Source organism: Lepidochelys kempii, chromosome 11 (assembly GCF_965140285.1).
Source record: "Lepidochelys kempii isolate rLepKem1 chromosome 11, rLepKem1.hap1, whole genome shotgun sequence".
Lineage (NCBI taxonomy): Eukaryota > Metazoa > Chordata > Testudines > Cheloniidae > Lepidochelys > Lepidochelys kempii.
In genome coordinates, this window is record NC_136390.1 from 16,778,412 (window position 1) to 16,796,858 (window position 18,447).

Below are 18,447 nucleotides of genomic sequence, written 5' to 3' on the forward strand. Positions count from 1 at the left end.
TATGAGTACCCCAAGATTATCGCACTCTCCTCTTTTACCAGGTTTTGTACTGCATCCTTTATCATTTCATCCTCAGGCTTTGGATTCTCTAGACACAAACAGGTCTGCACACGATCTGCAGGAATGACCAGGAGGTCTTTTTCCAGATGTTCGCCCTCTTCTGAGTCCTCCTCTAGACATGGTGTCTGGACTGATGTTCTGCCTTCCAGGTTCTGCCTACCATACTTCAAAAGTGAATTCAGCAAGTTGGGCCACCCACTGGTGTTCAGTGTTGCCTAAATTAACCATTGCCAGGTATTTTGGAGTGGATTGTGCTCTGAAGTCACCGTGAACTTAGAGTACACTGACTAAATAATCCTTACATTTTTCAGTGACAGCCCGCTTCAAGGCCAGCAGTTCTAGTTTAAAAGCACGGTAGTTTTTGTCATTTCTTTCTGACCTCCTCAGTCCTTGGCTTGCATATGCAATCATGTGCTTGACCTCCTCTTGCCTCTGGCTGAGCACCGCACCCAAGCTGTGCAGGCTTCCATCAGTTGTCACTATAAATGGCAGGCTAAAGTTGGGATATGCAAGAACAAATGGTGACATTAGCCAGCGTCCTAATTTGCCAAAAGCTGTCTGAGAGACATCATCCCACACAACGCATTGGTCCTGTCCCTTCCTTTGAGCCAGTTGGCCCACTAGTCCATATAGGGGTGCAGCAATGTGTGCGAACTTTGGGATGAATGGTCTGTAATAGCTCATGAAACCTAGGGCCTGCGGCACTTGGTTGGGATTCTCCTCCTTACATACCTGGATTGGATCCTTCAAAAATCACATGGCCCAAGGGGGCAACACTTGCTCAGCTTCAGCTTCAATCAATATTCCTTCAACCATGTGAAAACCAAGTCAAGTTTTTCCATACGACTCCCAAAATCTTTGGAAAACACAATGATATCGTCCAGGTATATCAGCAAGCATCTAGGATATATTCTCCTAACACGTCCTCCATTAGTCTCTGGAATGTAGTGGGCTCATTGCACAAGCCAAACGCCATGTGTGTCCATTTGAACAGCCCAAACAGAGTCATAACTCCTGTCTTTTCCTGGTCTTGTTCTTTCACTGCAATCTGGAAGTAACCAGAAGTTAGACTGAGAGTTGAAAACACTCTTGCCCCTCCTAATGCATCCAGTGACTCTCCCACCTGGGGTAGCAGGAAGTCATCCTTGCATGTCACCTCATTCAGTTTCCTGTAGTCACAGCACAATCCCACCCACCACCGTTTTTTATAATGATCACTGCAGGCGATGCCCAGGGCTATCACTTTCTTTAAGGACACCTTGAGACACTAGGTCCTGGATGTGTCTTTTTACCTCCTGGAATACTCGTAGTGAAATCCTCCAGTGTCTGTTTTATCGGGACAGCATTTCCAGTGAGTATTTGGTGTGTCACTGTGGTGATGTAACCAAAGTCTCGCTCATCCCTGGAAAAGACCTCTTGATGTTTCTCTAGTAGTACCTGCAAACAGCCAACCTGTGTAGGGGTTCACCCTTGGAGGTCCACTGGAATGAGTTGCTCTCTGTTGGGTGCCACTTGGGATGAGATAAACTGTGCTTCCTTTTCCACTTTTGTGAACCCACAGTTCATCCCTGTTTTCTTCCAGGGCCACCCTCACTGGGGGAGCCACTCCTTCAGGTCGGTGTACCTCTGACAGTCTGGTTCGGGGGCACAACTTTATGGCTTTCTCACTTGGGTTTCACAGCCTGACTGGCACTTTTCCTTTGCTGGCATTAGCAAGTCCATTTGCAACCAGGAGCCCATTATGGAGACTGATTCCAGGTGTTGGCTCGACAAGCACTCAGTACCCATCAAAGCCACCTGGTACCCAATAATATCAATAATCTTCACACTCCAGGGGGTAGAACCACCTTCTGTCTCCCTGCCACCTTAACATAGCCTATTTGTCCCATAGGACCTGGGAAACGTCTCTGTCTCTCCACTTGGGCTAGTACCCACTTCAGCATAGCATCCTTCTTAGCTTGCCCATGTCCGTTCAGCTGCTGAGTTCCTTCCCCTACCAGCAGTAATTCTTTCAGCTCTCTAATAATATTCATTCCAAGCATTCCTGATACCAATAGTCCCCTTACACAAGCATGACCTCTTCCTACGTATTCTTCCACTCCTAAAGTGCCCATCACCATGGTATTTTGCTCTATGGTATCCTCTGCATTAAAAGCTATGTAACCGAGATTTGATCTGAGTATAAGTTCTCTTCGGTAATGTCACAATGCTTCTCTCAGATGTCGCATCTTACTCGTATATGATTTCATAGACCTAACAGAAGATCCCTATTTGTTGGCTGTAAATCAAAGCGCAACACTATACAGTCCTCTCTCAATTATCTAGGATTAAAAGGGCACCAGGCTGTCTCAGAGAGAGAGTTGTTTTCTATTGGTGCTCTGTCTATTAGTGTCTTCCTTTCAGATGAGTTGTCACAGGGAAAGGATGCTGCTGCAGATGTGGAAACCATTTCGCTGGCACTCACTGAACTGAAACCTAATTTCTGGTACAAAAACACCATCTAGTGGCGAATTGGGACATTGCTTATGTTCCAGATCTGAAAACAGAGTGAAAAGCAACCGCCCATACAGGATTATTTGAAATTCCCCATATGCTCAGTAATGCTAGTAGTCCTTCAGATATCTACACTGATAAGGCCAGTTGCTAATCTTTTTCTCATTTGTTTTTACCATCCTGATTTAGTCTTTCAGTTGTGTATTCATTTTAACTGCCATGAACCATTTTTTTTTTTTTTTTGGTTTTGTTATATTCTGGCTTTCATCGTAATGTTACATGGAGCTTATCATATTTTTAAGATGTTTATTATATTCCACACATTATAGCTATTGCCATTCTCCATTGTTAATATGGGTGGGCCCAAAATACCCAGACAAAAAATAAACCACAAAACCACCTCTCAAATTCCAGTCAATGTTAAATTCTAATCACACTTCTCTTTAGATTCAGCTGCAGAATATGCAATGGGAGTTTGAAATATTAGACTTAGCTGGCATATGGTCTTCACTAAAGACCAGTGCCTTTGCTTGGTTATGAGGGGAAAATATGTTAGAGAGACTGAAAAATCATTTCCTGAGCATGCTTAGTCATCATTTACTAAGATTTTAGGAGCCTGACCCCAGTTTATGAAATCCCTGGTAGGCCTAAGCATGGGCCTTGGGCACAGAGAGGCTTCTGCTCTCAAGACACTGCTGGGACACTTTGTAATCAATCCCTCAGACCAGAAGTCCTGAAGACCAACAGAACTGAACCTTGTTGCACTGAAGTGGATACCAATTCCAGATCTGAATGTCCATCACTGAGAATATCATGACCCAACATCCTATTAATTAAACAAATAGACCACAAGATGGAACACCTCAGAATCAGAAATCAGAATCACCACAGAAGGAGAGGCAGTCTCTAAGGTTGCTAGAACCTAAGCCACACAGGGCTTTATAGATCAAAACCAACACCTTTAAATCCACCCTGAAATAAAAGAGAAGCCAGTACAGGTCACAGAGTGTGGGTGTAACACTCTTCTCTGTGAGAGGTGCCATTTAATAAGAGGACAGCTGCACACTATATTGGATGAGAAATGGACTTTAACTGAGCAATATTACTGTACAGTCTTGGTTAAATTACAAATAGCGAATGGAGGTTCTGTCTGCAGTTCTGGGCTTATGTTGCTGTTTTATTGGGACTATTAGGAGCAGTGCTTAAGAGATATTCAAGAGCCATCCTCAGTTGAGGATGCTAATGATTCATCAGTCCGAGTGTTCTATTAAGTAATGAACCATGCCCTTTAAGAAGGAATTGTTAAATGTTTGCAATTGTTGCTCTTGAGCAAAACAAAAGCCAATGTTCAATTACAGTATTTTATTAACTGTTGTTAAGTGCCATACAGAAGACGTCAGAAATTGCCAGTTCACATTCTGAGGGAGGCTTGGACTGAAATGGAGATGTGATGCACTTGTTAGTTTAACATGATTATTGTTTTCAAAGTTTATATAACTCAGATTCAAACTTTAAGGCCAGAAGGGACCATCATGATCATCTAGTCTGATCTCCTGCACATTGCAGGACACAGAACCTCATCCGCCCACTCCTATAATAGACCCGCTAACCTCTGGCTGAGTTATTGAAGTCCTCAAATCATGATTTAAAGACTTCAAGTTACAGAGAATTCACCAATTATACTAGTTTAAACCTGCAAGTGAACTGTGCCCTATGCTGCAGAGGAAGGCGAAAAACCCACAGGGTCTCTGCAAGCTGACCCAGGAGAAAATTTCTTTCCGACCCCAAATATGGCAATCAGTCAGACCTTGAACACATGGGCAAGACCCAACAGCCAGAGCAACTCTGAGCCCTCGTTTTTTATGTAGAGTACTTGTGGCACCTTAGAGACTAACAAATTTATTTGAGCATAAGCTTTCTTGGGCTAAAACCCACTTCATCAGATGCATGCAATGGAAAATACTGCATGCATCTGATGAAGTGAGCTGTAGCTCATGAAAGCTTACGCTCAAATAAATTTGTTAGTCTCTAAGGTGCCACAAGTACTTCTGTTCTTTTTGTGGATACAGACTAACACGGCTGCTACTCTGAAACCTCTCCTAAGGTAGTTTTTCCATTCCTAAAATCATCCTAGTAGTCCTTTTCTGCACCTGTTCCAGTTTGAATTAATCTTTCTTAAACACGGGAGACCAGAACTGCACACAGTATTCCAGATGAGGTCTCACCAGTGCCTTGTATAATGGTACTAACACTTCCCTGTCTCTAATGGAAATACTTTGCCTGACACATCCTAACACCACATTAGCATTTTTCACAGCTGCATTGCTTTGGTGTCTCAGTCATCCTGTGATCAACCAGGACACCCAGATCTTTCTCTTCCTCTCTCACTTCCAACAGAAACATCCCCAGCTTATAGCAAAAATTCTTGTTGTTAGTCCCTAAATGCATAACCTTGCACTTGGCACTGTTGAATTTCATCCCATTTCTATTACTCTAGTTTTCATCTCAATGTCTTATATCTCTACCATTTAGCTAAAGTCTGTTAAGACTTTTTTTTTTTTGACACATTGGCCAAAATATACAAAAAGGGTTAGTGATTTTGCATGCCCCAGTTTTTGGCTTCCTACTTTGAGCCATTTCAAAAGGGCTTGATTTTCACAAGGCAGACTAAGAAAATCAGCCTCCTTTAAAGGATGTCAAGTTAGGCTCCCAAAAAGAGACCCAAAATCACTTTGTTTTTAATTTAGGTCATCAATATTTATCCTTTCAATAGGGAGTTCAAACTTTCTCTTCCCCGTTTTTCCTTACCAGTGACTCTAGTGCACCGAAATGGACTGGGTATAGACAGAAACCTCATCAAGGAAAGCCTGACAGTACATTTCAGATGTTCTGGAAATAAATAAAAACAATGATTGTTATTATTGGCCATTTATATGACTGTGCTTATGTTAGGTGTTCGAGAGAATAAGTTATCGTACTCCTGTAAATGCTGATGAGTCATTCAGTAATACATATTTTCAAGAACAACATTTTAAGGTCATACTGTAGTCATCTTAAACCATGACATTTTCTTGAAGAGCCTGTACATTAAATCCTTTTGGCTCCTTTACAAATATTAACCAGCCTTTGGGGAAAATCCCATGGATATTGGATCAGCAGAGCAACCAGTAGGGAATTTCTTAAACTGATAATAATAAACTTGAAGTGTAGGGAACTACAAAAGCAGTTCTCCTCCCTTGGTGTTCACACCTCCACTGCTAGAAGAGGGCCTCATCCTCCCTGATTGAACTAACCTCGTTATCCCTAGTCTGATTCTTGTTTGCATATTTATACCTGCCTCTGGACATTTCCACTACATGCATCCGACGAAGTGGGTATTTACCCACAAAAGCTTATGCTCCAGTACGTCTGTTAGTCTATAAGGTGCCATGGGACTCTTTGCCGCTTTTACAGATCCAGACTAACACAGCTAACCCTCTGATACTTGAAGTGTAAGTTATTATTAAAGGGTATCTGGCACATTACAACCGGTAAAAAGGTACTAAATCAACTGCAAAATGCTGGCCTCAGACAACTCACAAACCAAAGGCACAAAGGGGCCTCGGGTTTTAACTCTGGCAGGATCTGCAGAACTGTTGGGTTTTCAGCAGCAATTGAAGGAGGAGAGTAAGGGAGCCTAGTACACAGTATCTGGGAGCCTGTCCTATGTGTAAGGCCTGGCATAGAAGGTGGCTTGTAGTCAGGAGTGCAAAGGAAGCAACAAGGGAAGCTTAGACAGACTTTAGGGAGCAGGTGGGCGTGTAGAAAAGTAAAAGAGGAAGTTTATAGAATAGCTCCATTCTTCTGGAGAGTTTGAAGCACTAAGCAAACTAATGAGCACAGCAGCGCACCAAAGTAATTGCTGGATACTTATCACATAGCTACAATTTAGTTGCATATTTATTTCCCCCACATAGAATAGATGCCTCAGCTGAAACCATAATTTCAGATCTGGATAGGTGGAAACAAAGGCGCACGTGTGCCATAGTACTAGGAGTTACCCTGATGGACCCTGAGGGAAAAGAGTCCTATGAACTTCAGAAGGCTGGAATAATTTTGCCTGCTCATCCAGTACAGCAAACTCCTGAAGAGCATTCCTTATTTTTGATGAAGAAATATTTGACAGTATTCTAAGTCCATTAAAACAATGAGGAGTCCAGTGGCACCTTAAAGACTAACAGATTTATTTGGGCATAAGCTTTTGTAGGTAAAAAATTCAGATGCATGGAGTGAAAATTACAGATGCAGGCATAAATATACTGACACATGAAGAGAAGGGAGTTACCTTACAAGTTGAGAACCAGTGTTGACAAGGCCAATTCAGTCAGGGTGGATGTGGATTACTCCCAATAACTGATGAGGGGGTGTCAATATCAAGAGAGGGAAAAAATGCTTTTGTAGTGAGCCAGCCACTGCCAGTCCCTTTTCAAGCCCAAATTGATGGTGTGAAGTTTGCAAATGAATTGTAGCTCTTTGGTTTCTCTTTGAAGTCTGTTTTTGAAGTTTTGTTGTTGAAGAATGGCTACTTTTAAATCTGTTATTGAATGTCCAGAGAGATTGAAGTGTTCTTCTACTGGCTTTTGTATGTTACCGTCCTGCTGTCTGATTTGTGTCCATTTTATTCTTTTACATAGAGACTTTCTGGTTTAGCCAATGTACATGACAGAGGGGCATTGGCTCATTGTGTTTTGGAACCCATGTCCCCTCCCTAGTGACTGCTGTTCAGTTGAGGACAAGTCCCTCCATTGGGGTATGCCGGTACACTTCTGCTGCCCTCGGTTCACACAACAAGGATAACAACCCATTATTACTCCACCCCAATAACAAGGCGACTGGGGATCCAACACCAGCCACAAGTGATCATTTGGGCAAGCAATCCCATCATGCTGAGCACCTAGGCAGTGTGGATGTGTCCATGCAAAAGAAATCAGCTCCTGAAGTGCTTTTCCACAGCTCACCACTAGATGTCAGGGGAGATCTCATTCAAACTCTGTTTACACAAGTATTCCATCTCTTGGTTTTCAGTCTTAGTTTCTGACACAGGACAGTCATTTTGCCTTTTGCCTCATGACTGCTTAATAGCCTTTTCTGGGGGACTGTCTCAAAGGCCTTTTTGAAAGTCCAAATAAATTGTATCTATTGGCGCTCCATTTTACATGGTCTTGCCGACACACTCAGATAATTCCAGAAGATTGGGAAGGTCATTGCATAGCATCGCTATGAACAGTTAACCAGTTGCAGCAAAAATTAAGAGGACTGATCTAATAATATCCTGACACAAGATTATTTCTATCCTAGGTTTCCTTTTAACACACAGAAAGGAACTTCCTTGGAGTCATTCATCTGTCTCTGATCGGGTTTTAGGAAGCACTGGTATCTTTCTGTCGCTCATCAGTGGAGTCTGAGATTAATAAAATCCACTAGCAAATAGTCTGCATCCTGAGACATTATTCTAGTTTACACCACGCAGTTACTTTCTTGAATTTACAATTTCTTTTAGATGGTTTTCCCCAGTTGTCTGAATAAAAAATACCTAACTCTTATTTCTTTACAGCTTCCAAATATTTGAAAAAAGATTAATTCTAAATCTTTTTCATGACCTCAGCGTTGAACCCACAAACTCTTAGCTTCTGACTCTTTGATCAAACAACATCACTGCTTGTCACAGACACAGAACAGGACAGTTATAAAACAGATAGCTACTCAGAAAATTCTCTTCTGAGCCAACACCACTTCACCTAAAGAAGAGCTCTCTCTAAATTCAAAATTTTAATCTCTTTCACCCACAGAAATTCATCTAATAAAAAATATTATCTCACCCACCTTGGCTCTCTAACACCATTTCAGGAGAGATTTATCACTTATATCTTCCTAGATACTTCCATTAGTTGGTGAAACCAAAAAAGTTACATGACCTAGTTACATAACGCTTCAATTTCTGAAGAATACTATTGTTACTTATTTTACACACATGCACTGATGGTCTATTTTATATGGCCCTCATCACCATAATATCGGAGCATCTCCTAGTTGTTAATGAATTTTAGCCTCACAACAGCTGTGAAGTAGGGAAGAATTGTTGTACCTATTTTACAGGTTGGTGACTAAGGCACGGGGCAAATTAAGTAACTTTTCAAAGGTCATACAGGAAGTCTGTGGAAAGTCTCAGTCTGAAGTATTATCCACAAGATCAAACTCTGCCCACTTGTGCTTAGTTCTGTAAAAGATTCAAATGACAATATGTTCCCTGAACGTCAGCCAAGAACACACTGGTATGCCCAGATGATGACTGTTCATGTGTACAGTATGGGAGAGAGAAATGGGAGTGGTGATGCTATTACCACAAGAAATTGGTTTCCAGTAGGGATTTCAATTAAAAGGAAGGGGCTTTGCCTTGCACACTGGCAAGCAAGATTATTCCAAGCTTTGAAATACCGGTAGCTTTTACTCGCTGTGTACAGTATATGCTGTGTATAACACTCCTATTACTAATTCTCTCAGTCTCACCAGGGTTCCTGTGAGACTGAGAATTCATAGTGAAGCAGTGTCCCATTGCATATACTGTATTGCTTGTGATGCAGAAGAGGAATCTTTATAGTAGTCAGCAAGCAATTTGTTCCTTTCTGTTGCTTATGAACTGGGCAGCCAAGATTTTAAGAGACTATTTTATTTTTCATTAATATTGCAGGCATCTGCTAGGGATGCTAGAGCTTACTGATCGAAGTTGTACCCTCCTTACTTTCATTATAGTGGAAACTGAGGAGAATGCTTACTATATTAGAATGAAGCATGATTGCTGGCAAGAAGTGGCCAGCTATTCTTTCATTTTTGCTGTAAAATGCAAAATGAAATCTAGAGCTTGCAGCCTCAAGTCCACTTTTTGTTTGTCAGGAAGCAAAATCAGTAATCTAAAGATGATTTATTTATTTAATGGTGCTAATATGAAGTGAGGGATATTTTTTACGCCCAAGGCCTGGTCAACATTTACTAGTAGATTGGTGCTGATGCAATTGATGCAGCAGGCGTCGATTTAGCAGGTCTTATGAAGACTTGCTTTAAAAAAAAATCGATTTCAGAGCGCTTGCTGATCGACTCCAATAATCCACCACTCTGAGAAGAGTGAGGTAAATCAACGGGACAGCATCTTCCATAGATGCAGTGCAGTGTAAACACCGCGGTAAGTCAACCTACACTACTTCGACTCCAGTTATGTTATTCATGTAACTGGAGTAGTAACTTAGGTCAACTTACCGCAGTTGTGTAGACAAGCCCCAAGTAATGAAATGGCTTTAGAACTGTGAGTTTAACAGGAAATTTCTGATGAGCTGGCGTTGATTACTCAGCTCAATAAGCCCAGCAAATGCTTGAGGTCTGCCTGGTTTCCTTTCATTGTTCTTATCAAATAGAATTTAAAAACAAGACACTCGAGGCAGTGGAATCAAAGGATTATTACACTTCTGGGTGGTTAAAGTCAATCAGGCTTTGTGCACCTGTGCTTTTAACCTGATGGCTCGAGGCATATATTAATTCCCCAGCAAGTTACAGGCTGTGGTTTTTTACGGCTTAAATAATTATGCTCAGCCATTCCAACTCAAACCTCTAGCCATGTAAAGGAAAGCTATCGTATTACAATGGTTTTTAAAATTTTCCTTCATTGTATCCTTAACACTTGAAATTAATAAAACTCAAGTAACACTAAAATCAACAGCACTTTTCCCTATCAATATTCTTTACCCTCAGCCTTTCAAATAAATTCATTTTTGAGTTCACTCACTAGACAATGCTGAGGTGTAGAGGTTGCAATCGCTGTAAGGGGATGTTTCAGCTGAAACAAAAGCGGCTGTCACTTGATCTGTTTTTTCTAAAAAACCTTGATTTCACAAAATCTAAACTGGGCCTACATTGACTTGGTTGTGATTTTTCAGCAATCACATCAATTACCGTAACTTCAGCTGTAATCAAGTTTTCTTAAGTGCCACATTTATTTTAACCTCTCAAAGTCAGCTAAACCTGGAGTCTCTGATACATTATGCATTCACAAAGCCACAGGAATTAGAACCAGAAAAGATTCTGTCTGTCAGCCTCCTGCCGTTCTCATGGAAATCAGTGCCTAGATCCAGGCTGCAGGGAGGCGTCTGTCTCTGCTTAGCAAGCCACACAGGGGAACCTGTCTCCTGGAGTCAGAGGCATAGACATCTAAGTATATTCTTGCGGGAATGAGTTAGATGCCTGTCTCACTTCTCAGAAAACAGCTGGAGGAGGAAGAGGGGGTGCCACCTCTGCCTGCCTGATAACTTTTCTCCCACTGCATAGAGGGCTTTCCTGTGATGGGGGGGGATCCAGGTTCAATTCCCCTCTATGCCTGATGGGGAGAAAAGCTTTGAAACGGGGTCTCCCACCTCTCAGTTCAGTGCTCTAACCACTGAGCTATTCTAATGTGGTGGGTCCTGCAACCTCTCCTGTTGAAGCTGTTCCACTGTGGATAAATAATGAAAGTGCTGGGAGGAGGGAAATGACTGGATGCTCTGTCACCTCCCAGGTGGGGACCCTAATCACATGTCTATACAGTTGTTTCCAAAAAAAATTTCTGACCCGACAACTCTAAGTATTTATCCACAGTGGAACAGCTTCAAATAGGAGACATGGAGGGAGCCCTACCTCAGACTATCCCATAGCTCAGTGGAGACCCCTGTTCAAAATCCTCAATTCGGCAGGGAATGGAATTGAATCTGGGTCTCCCACGTTCCAGGTGAGAGCTCTAACCACTGGGATAACATCTAGAAGGTTGCGTGGAGAGAGGCAGGCGCTTAACTTATTCCCACAAGAAACGCCTTAGGCACTACGCTACCTGGTTCCAGGAAGCTCTTGTTCATGGATTGTGGAGCAGAGCTTGGTGCCTCTCTGGCCTGGACTTTGGCACCTGTCTTCATGAGAGGGGCAGGGCTTAGCACACACTCCTCTTGACACAGCATCTCCCATTGGTGGCTCCCTGGGCTAAAGGTTATCAGGAGGGCACCACTGTCACCACTTCCTCCTCCATCCAGATTTTGAATAGGGCCCATTCTGGGAGGCGACCATTGAGCATGCCTACTGGATTGGGCTCCATATGTGACTTTTTTGGGGGTGGGCAGGGAAGATGCCTACCGTCTCCTGGTTCAGTCTGTGGCTTAGGCAGGAGACAGGCATCAGACCATCTACAGCCTGCATGGCCAGAAGTGGAAATTTAGGTGCCTACAGGGTTCGATGGGAGTTTTGTAGATCACAGTGGAACCTAAAACTGTGACTTAGATGCCCTCCCAAGTACCTTTGTGAATTGGGGCCACGGTGGCTATACAAAACTGTGGCCACTGAGGAGATGAGAACAGATCCTGTCCCCTTTACACTGCCAGACAAAGTGGAGGGAGCAGAACCAAGAATCTCACCCATTTGACTAGCAGCATGAAATAGAATTTTTAGACAGAGGAAGAAAAAAAATTAGTTTTACACACAGATCCTAATTATAAATGGGTTCTCCATACAATGTTTGCTTGCAATAAATCTCAGAAGCTTTGGTTCTAACTTTATTTTTTAAATTTGACTTTGCAATTAACCTTACAGGTGCTTTAATCAACCTTTTCAACCAACCAGAGAGCAATAGAGGGATATGTCAGAGTTTATGTAAGAACAGAGGTTTTACACTACTGTAATTGCTTTTTTATTGCAGTTTTACAGTAATTATTTTGTTTTACGTGGTCCTATGGATTACTTATTTGCAAGCTACAGAACTCTGTGGTTATATTGTTAGAGGTAGCAGGCCAGATTCTAACTGAATTTACGGTGATGTTATACCATTGTAACTCCATTGCCTTCATTGGAGTAATTCCAATTTACATCAGTATAAACAGAGTATTTGGCCTGGTATGTTTAAATATTGATGCAGTTTGCATTTTAGCCAAGTAATGAGTAGAAGTGTCTCAAAGATAGTATATAGTGCAATAGAAATCTGTAGTCCTTTGGTTTAATAAGTTAACATTTCTTTCCATTATTATAACTTCTGAATTTAAAAAATATTTGTGAAGTCCAACAACTTAAGCTACCCTTTGCTTATGCTAAAGGGGGGTTTCTTACATATGATTTGTGAGACTAAGTATACACATTTTGCAAGGTAAAAATTTCTCATAATTAAGACTACAAAGCCTGTGAGTCTTTCAGAGAGGTCACGGATTCTGTGACTTTTTGGGACCTCTGTGACTTTTCCAGTGGCTGGTGCAGCTAACCCAAGGGCCACCTGAGCAGCTGGGGCAGCCCTGGAAACCACTCCCCCCCGCAGGAGGAGCAGTATCTGCAGGAGCACCCCAACCAGCACTTAAGATTTAGTTAGGGGTGACAGGTCACGAGCTGTGACTTTTTGTTAATTGCCCGTGACCTGTCCTTGACATTTACTAAAAATACCCATAACTAAATCATAGCCTTATTCATAAATTTGAAATATATGGCACAATTACACATTTTAAAGATTTTAAATTACATTTGACTAATCTGGGTCAGAGCTGGCATTAGTGACATTAGAATTATAGGGACTGTGATGGGTCCAGCACCGCAGCATCCCTTTGTGGCAGGGGTGGATGGGGTGTCGGGGCCTTGCCATTCTTACATTCCCACGCCCGTCCTTTAGTGGCATTCCGATGTGGCCCAATGGCCAGTTTCCCTGTGTTCACCCTTAGTCGGGGCAGCGTGGCCCAGCGTCCAGAGTCCATGTGTCATGCCCTGCATATCAGGGCAGCGTGGCCCAGCGGCCAGAGCCCATAGCTCCCCCCATCAGGCAGGGAAATGTATCCCAATGGTCGGAGTGGTAGGGGGACCTGGGCCCACCTTCTCCACTGGGTCCCAACCCAGGGCTCTCCTATTGGTGGGGTTTCCCCTCACGCTTAGCTCAGCGGGGACGCCGAGTGTCAGTGCAGCTTTAAAACTGCTTGTCTCTAAAATTCCCCGTGGTCACTTCCTACCTTCACCGTTGTGTTCTCCACTCCAGGGCGGTGGGGTCCTTCAGTCCCTCCCCTCCTGTCGGGACCTCTGCCTGGGACGCCAGGTGCATCCTGGCTTGGCTGGCCCCTGGAGGATTGGGTGTCCCTTGTCAGGAGCTGGCAGTGTGCCTCCTTCTCCTCCAGTGGTCAGCCCAGACTGAGCACCTTTGCAGGCTTTTATACCTATTCTCCAGTTGGAGCATGCCCAGCAGGGCTTCCAGGACGGGGCTTCCTCTGCCAGGAAGGAAGCGTTAACCACTGCGGTACCAGTGTGGGACCACTCCACCCCGTCACAGGGACCAATTGGAAAAGAATGTAAACCAATTTCTATTTAATTTTAGGACAGGATTAACATTTTAAAAATTAATTTGTTTGAAATTTGAACTTTTAGACTAAAAAACAAACACTAACACTAAAATGTATTCTTGGTTCCAAAGTCCCACTTTGAAGAGTTTCCAAGACATCACTAAAGATTAGAATTCTGGGTCTGCTAAAAACCTTTAAAGAACTCGCTTTTAAGAGTTAAGAATGATCATGAAACAACTCATTTTTGACTCCACTTTTCCCAATAAGTTCTTCACATAGTTAAATGCAAACAAGCAAATCCTCCCTTCCCCTTTTCCCCAAAGAAATACCATAAACTAACCAAGTGAAAGATTTATTATTTCTATTTTTAAATATTTAGGAGACACTGTAATGACTGAGACCTTAAACCTGGGATCATTTTCAGCTGTTTATAGTTATGAGAAAATTGTGGTTCTATTAAAGTATTTGCAAGGAATGCCTTCTGTGACACAGGTAGGCCAGGTGCCAGCTCATGCCAAGATTCCCATGTCTCAACTGGGCACTAATAGATGCATAGCTGGAACCTGTCTGGCTCACTTTTGGGTTAATATTGGTAAAATAGGGATTAGATTTATAAGGAAGTGTTTAGACTGTATTGAATGCTTATGAGTTGCTGCCTGCATTAATCTTACTTGTGATATTTGTGTTCCATATTGTATGTAATATTTGAGTGGTTGTATTGTGAGTCTGTGACAATATGAATCACCATACAGGAGAGGGACATTAATTAGCATGAAGAGCTACTCTTCTCCAAAAAAATGTTATGCCCCTTACAAAAGAGGAGACCTATTGATACCAAATGGACTCTGATTGGATCTAACAACTAGAAACTCTCTACATCTGGATTGAGAAACCATCAACAAAAGGACTAAAGATTCTTCTTATTGTTCTGCTCTCTACCCCATGAAGGTGAGTCACTTGAGTAGACTCCTTCCATCACATGAAGGTGTAGCTCCGAGCACACGGCAGCAGGGGGATGAAAACCCCAAACAAAAGGAACTAAGTACCTCTGTACTGCGGGGAATCAGGGAGTGGAGGAGGGTTCCTAGGCATAAATAAGAGCTCCCCAGCTGCTGAGCCTGGAGTAGCCCTAAAGGTCAAGTAGAGATTGCTAATTATAGAAACCAATATTATCTTTTGAAACGTAAGGCTGTAACTCATTGGTATGACTATGTTTGTTTGCTTTAGCCCTGTAAATTTCTTTTTCTATTTGAGAAATCTTGATACAATTTAATATAGGATTGTCTCAAGGCATTGTCTTTGGTGTGAGACCTAAAGCACAACTGACCTGGTGTAAGTGACTGGTCCTTTGGGATCAGAAGTAACCTGACTATTGCTGTGATTCTTAGTGTAAGGGGCCATCTGTCACAGAGATACAGTCACCCGGGTGGGAAGACAGGCTGGAGTACCCAAGGGGACTGTCTATGCCTCCATGTTGAAGCTGTTAAAATGCCTAAGGAGTTTGTACTTGGTGCGGTAGTTTGGTGAAATCTAAATTTAGAACTCACAGCCAATTAGGGGTTGGTGCCCTGGTTTTCAATAGTCTGCCCTGAAGTTGGTACTCATGCTCGTGCATCGCATCTTCCCTTTCTTCCTTCTCCTCCAAAGAAATGGTTAATGTCCTGCATTGAAAGTGGTTACTTGGAAATAGGAAAGGGTTTTCCCAATATGTAAACATATTTAAGTACAACTGCAGACTTTTAAATCCATTGGCCATATTTTGTGAATTAAATGCTATATGGTATTAGTTACAAAATACGACTAGATCAAATGTAAACTTGTTCACCTGGAGCAGGAATCTGAGAGCAACCAGGAACTGAATGGGTTGCTAAGCAATGTTGTTAGAAACTGTTCTTGTGTCCTAATTAACTGAATTCCATGATTGTCAGTGGACTACCCAGGAGCCTGTTTGGACATGACCGTTCCAGTTCTATGGCTTTGTTTAGGGAGAGGCTTAAGAGAAAGTTTTACTTAATGCTTCAGCCATTACTACTTGATAGGTGTCAGTCTTCAGGCAAAAAAAAGTTCTGGGCTTTTCCTCTGCATGCTATATGTTCTCATTGATAACAGCTGTAGAGTCATGGTGCGCCTCCTACTGAAGTTGCTAGTGGAATGAAAAAAATGAAACACTTATTTTTACCTTAAGCAGGACTCTCACTCAGTTCTCCCATACACCTGAAAGCTTCCAACCTTCACAAGAATATATTTTCCCTGTCAAAAAAAGCAAGAACGGGAGCTGACTTGTTAACTTGCCTTAAACTCAGGGATGCTACTGTATTTGACTCTTACTACGGTGTCGTAAAATTAATCTTAGGCAGTGCGAGCAGCAATTTGTTGCCAAGTAAAATGTAAGTCAAATGTATAGAAATGCAGTAAACACTTACATAATAGGGAAGAAGTTGGTGATAAGAATTTCACCTCACTACTTTAAGGTGCATGTAATTGTAAGAGGTGCTGCATTAATGAACGTCCTACTTGAATAAATTTCTCTGTGGTCAAAAGAGGTTAAAAATAATCTTCCGAAAACCCTTAAAGAAAGCCCTTAAAAGAAGGCAGATAAACCAGTGGGAACTGAAGGTTCCTTAACTAGTGAGAGGAAAGGGGAAGACAAACACAGAACAGGAACAAAAAGAAGAGGAGTACTTGTGGCACCTTAGAGACTAGCCAATTTAGTACTCCTTTTCTTTTTGCGAATACAGACTAACATGGCTGCTACTCTGAGAACAGGAAAAGGTGTTTGTGCCTCAGCCTTTGCACTGAGGGAGAACAACGGAGAAGACATTGTCCAATTATTTTGGAAAAACTTTATTGAGGGGTTAAAAGCATTGCCCAGGAAATATATTAGAACAACCCTCTTAAAATATAAAAGCTATTCCTTGGATTAAAAGGAAGTGCAACGTGTTACTGAAGCAGAACCTCATGCTCTCAGATTGAGGTAGCTACACTGGGAAATCTAGAGAAAATGTAAGAGGCAGATAGAGTACAGCACACAAGAGTAGAATTAAATGAGTCTGGAGTCATTCCTGTTCAAGACCAAACACTAGCTTTAGAGATATGTGGAAATATGACCCAGGTGAGTGGCCATCTCCACCAGTGATATATTTCTACATACAAAAAGCCTAGTTTAAAATTGGGACAGCACAGATGTGAAACATTTTGATTGCTGACAGAGTAAGGCAGCTAGGAAAACTTGTGTAGTGCCTTTCACTAAACATACCCAATTTAAGACAGAAGTCCTACATACTGGCCATAAAGCGCAATTGCTAGTGTTGCACCTAAAAGTGGTTAACTATCATACGTTCAAGAAATTAGACATTACTGCTCACACTGTGTGCATTTAAGACATTGCTTAGATCACCCACTGGCAACAAGAGCTGTTTGAACTATGAGTAATTTGACAAACGTAAGAGCTAACTTTGTGTCAAATTGACAACAAAAGCGCCTATGTGAAATAATTTTTACAACTATATTGGAATTATGGATGATTGTGTACTGTTTGTAATGAAAACTCAGTTGCTTCATTGGCTTTTGGAGTTTGCTATCCATGCTCTGTGACAAGTTACTTAGGTGACATGGACCAACTAACCTTTTTATTGACTACTGCAGTGCCAAGCAAGTCTCTTCAGTAAATGAAGTTCACCTATCGACCTGAAGCTCATAATTTATGAACCTATGAAAATCTTTGGTCATTTGAGCATTATGGTCACATGAATAATCGAAGTACAGAAAATAAAGTTATAAATTGCTTCTAATTCAGAGCACTACTCATAAACAAGCTTTCGATTTTTGACCAATATTTGCATCATCTAGAGTAGACAGCCAGCAATACTGCATTAAACAAAGTGCCTGGAAATTCTGACTTTGGGTTGCAGTTCATTTTCAGACAAAGTTAGCATCCTTTTGTCATTCCACCCTTTTTCTTTTAGAGCAGTTACAGAACAGGGCTCTTAATTTCAAAAAGCTAAGTGAATTAGTCACAAAACAAGGGGAGGTTAAGCACACTTGCTTTTGCAAATACCAACTTATAGTTACAAGTCACTACACCATCTTCTTCAGAAATCATACCCATTCACAGGCAGATCTACTTGCCTTAGCGGAAGTATCTCCTGCAAACCCAGCTACATTTATGTGAAATACTATTAATTTAATAAATTTACAAGATATTGGCAATGAAAACTGCAGCGAAGCAGCTAAACTTAACTTTAGGAGGAGGATTTACCTGCCAGTGACCAGTTGTCTTGGCCAGTGGTTAAAAGGAATAGATATCATCTGGGCCAGCCCAACAAAGGAGCACACACAGGATTTTTTTTTTCCACACTCACTGATCTGTTGCTGAGAAATGAATGATTGCTCCTCTTCTACCTCATAATTCTTAAAATTAGGATACAATTAAAGCTTCCTAGCCCTGAGCAAAGAAAAATTACAATGCTGAGGATACTGATGCAAAAGCAAGGGTTTTCATAAACAGGTTTCCAAAACTTTTAAGGCAGCTGTTTGCTCACCTTAG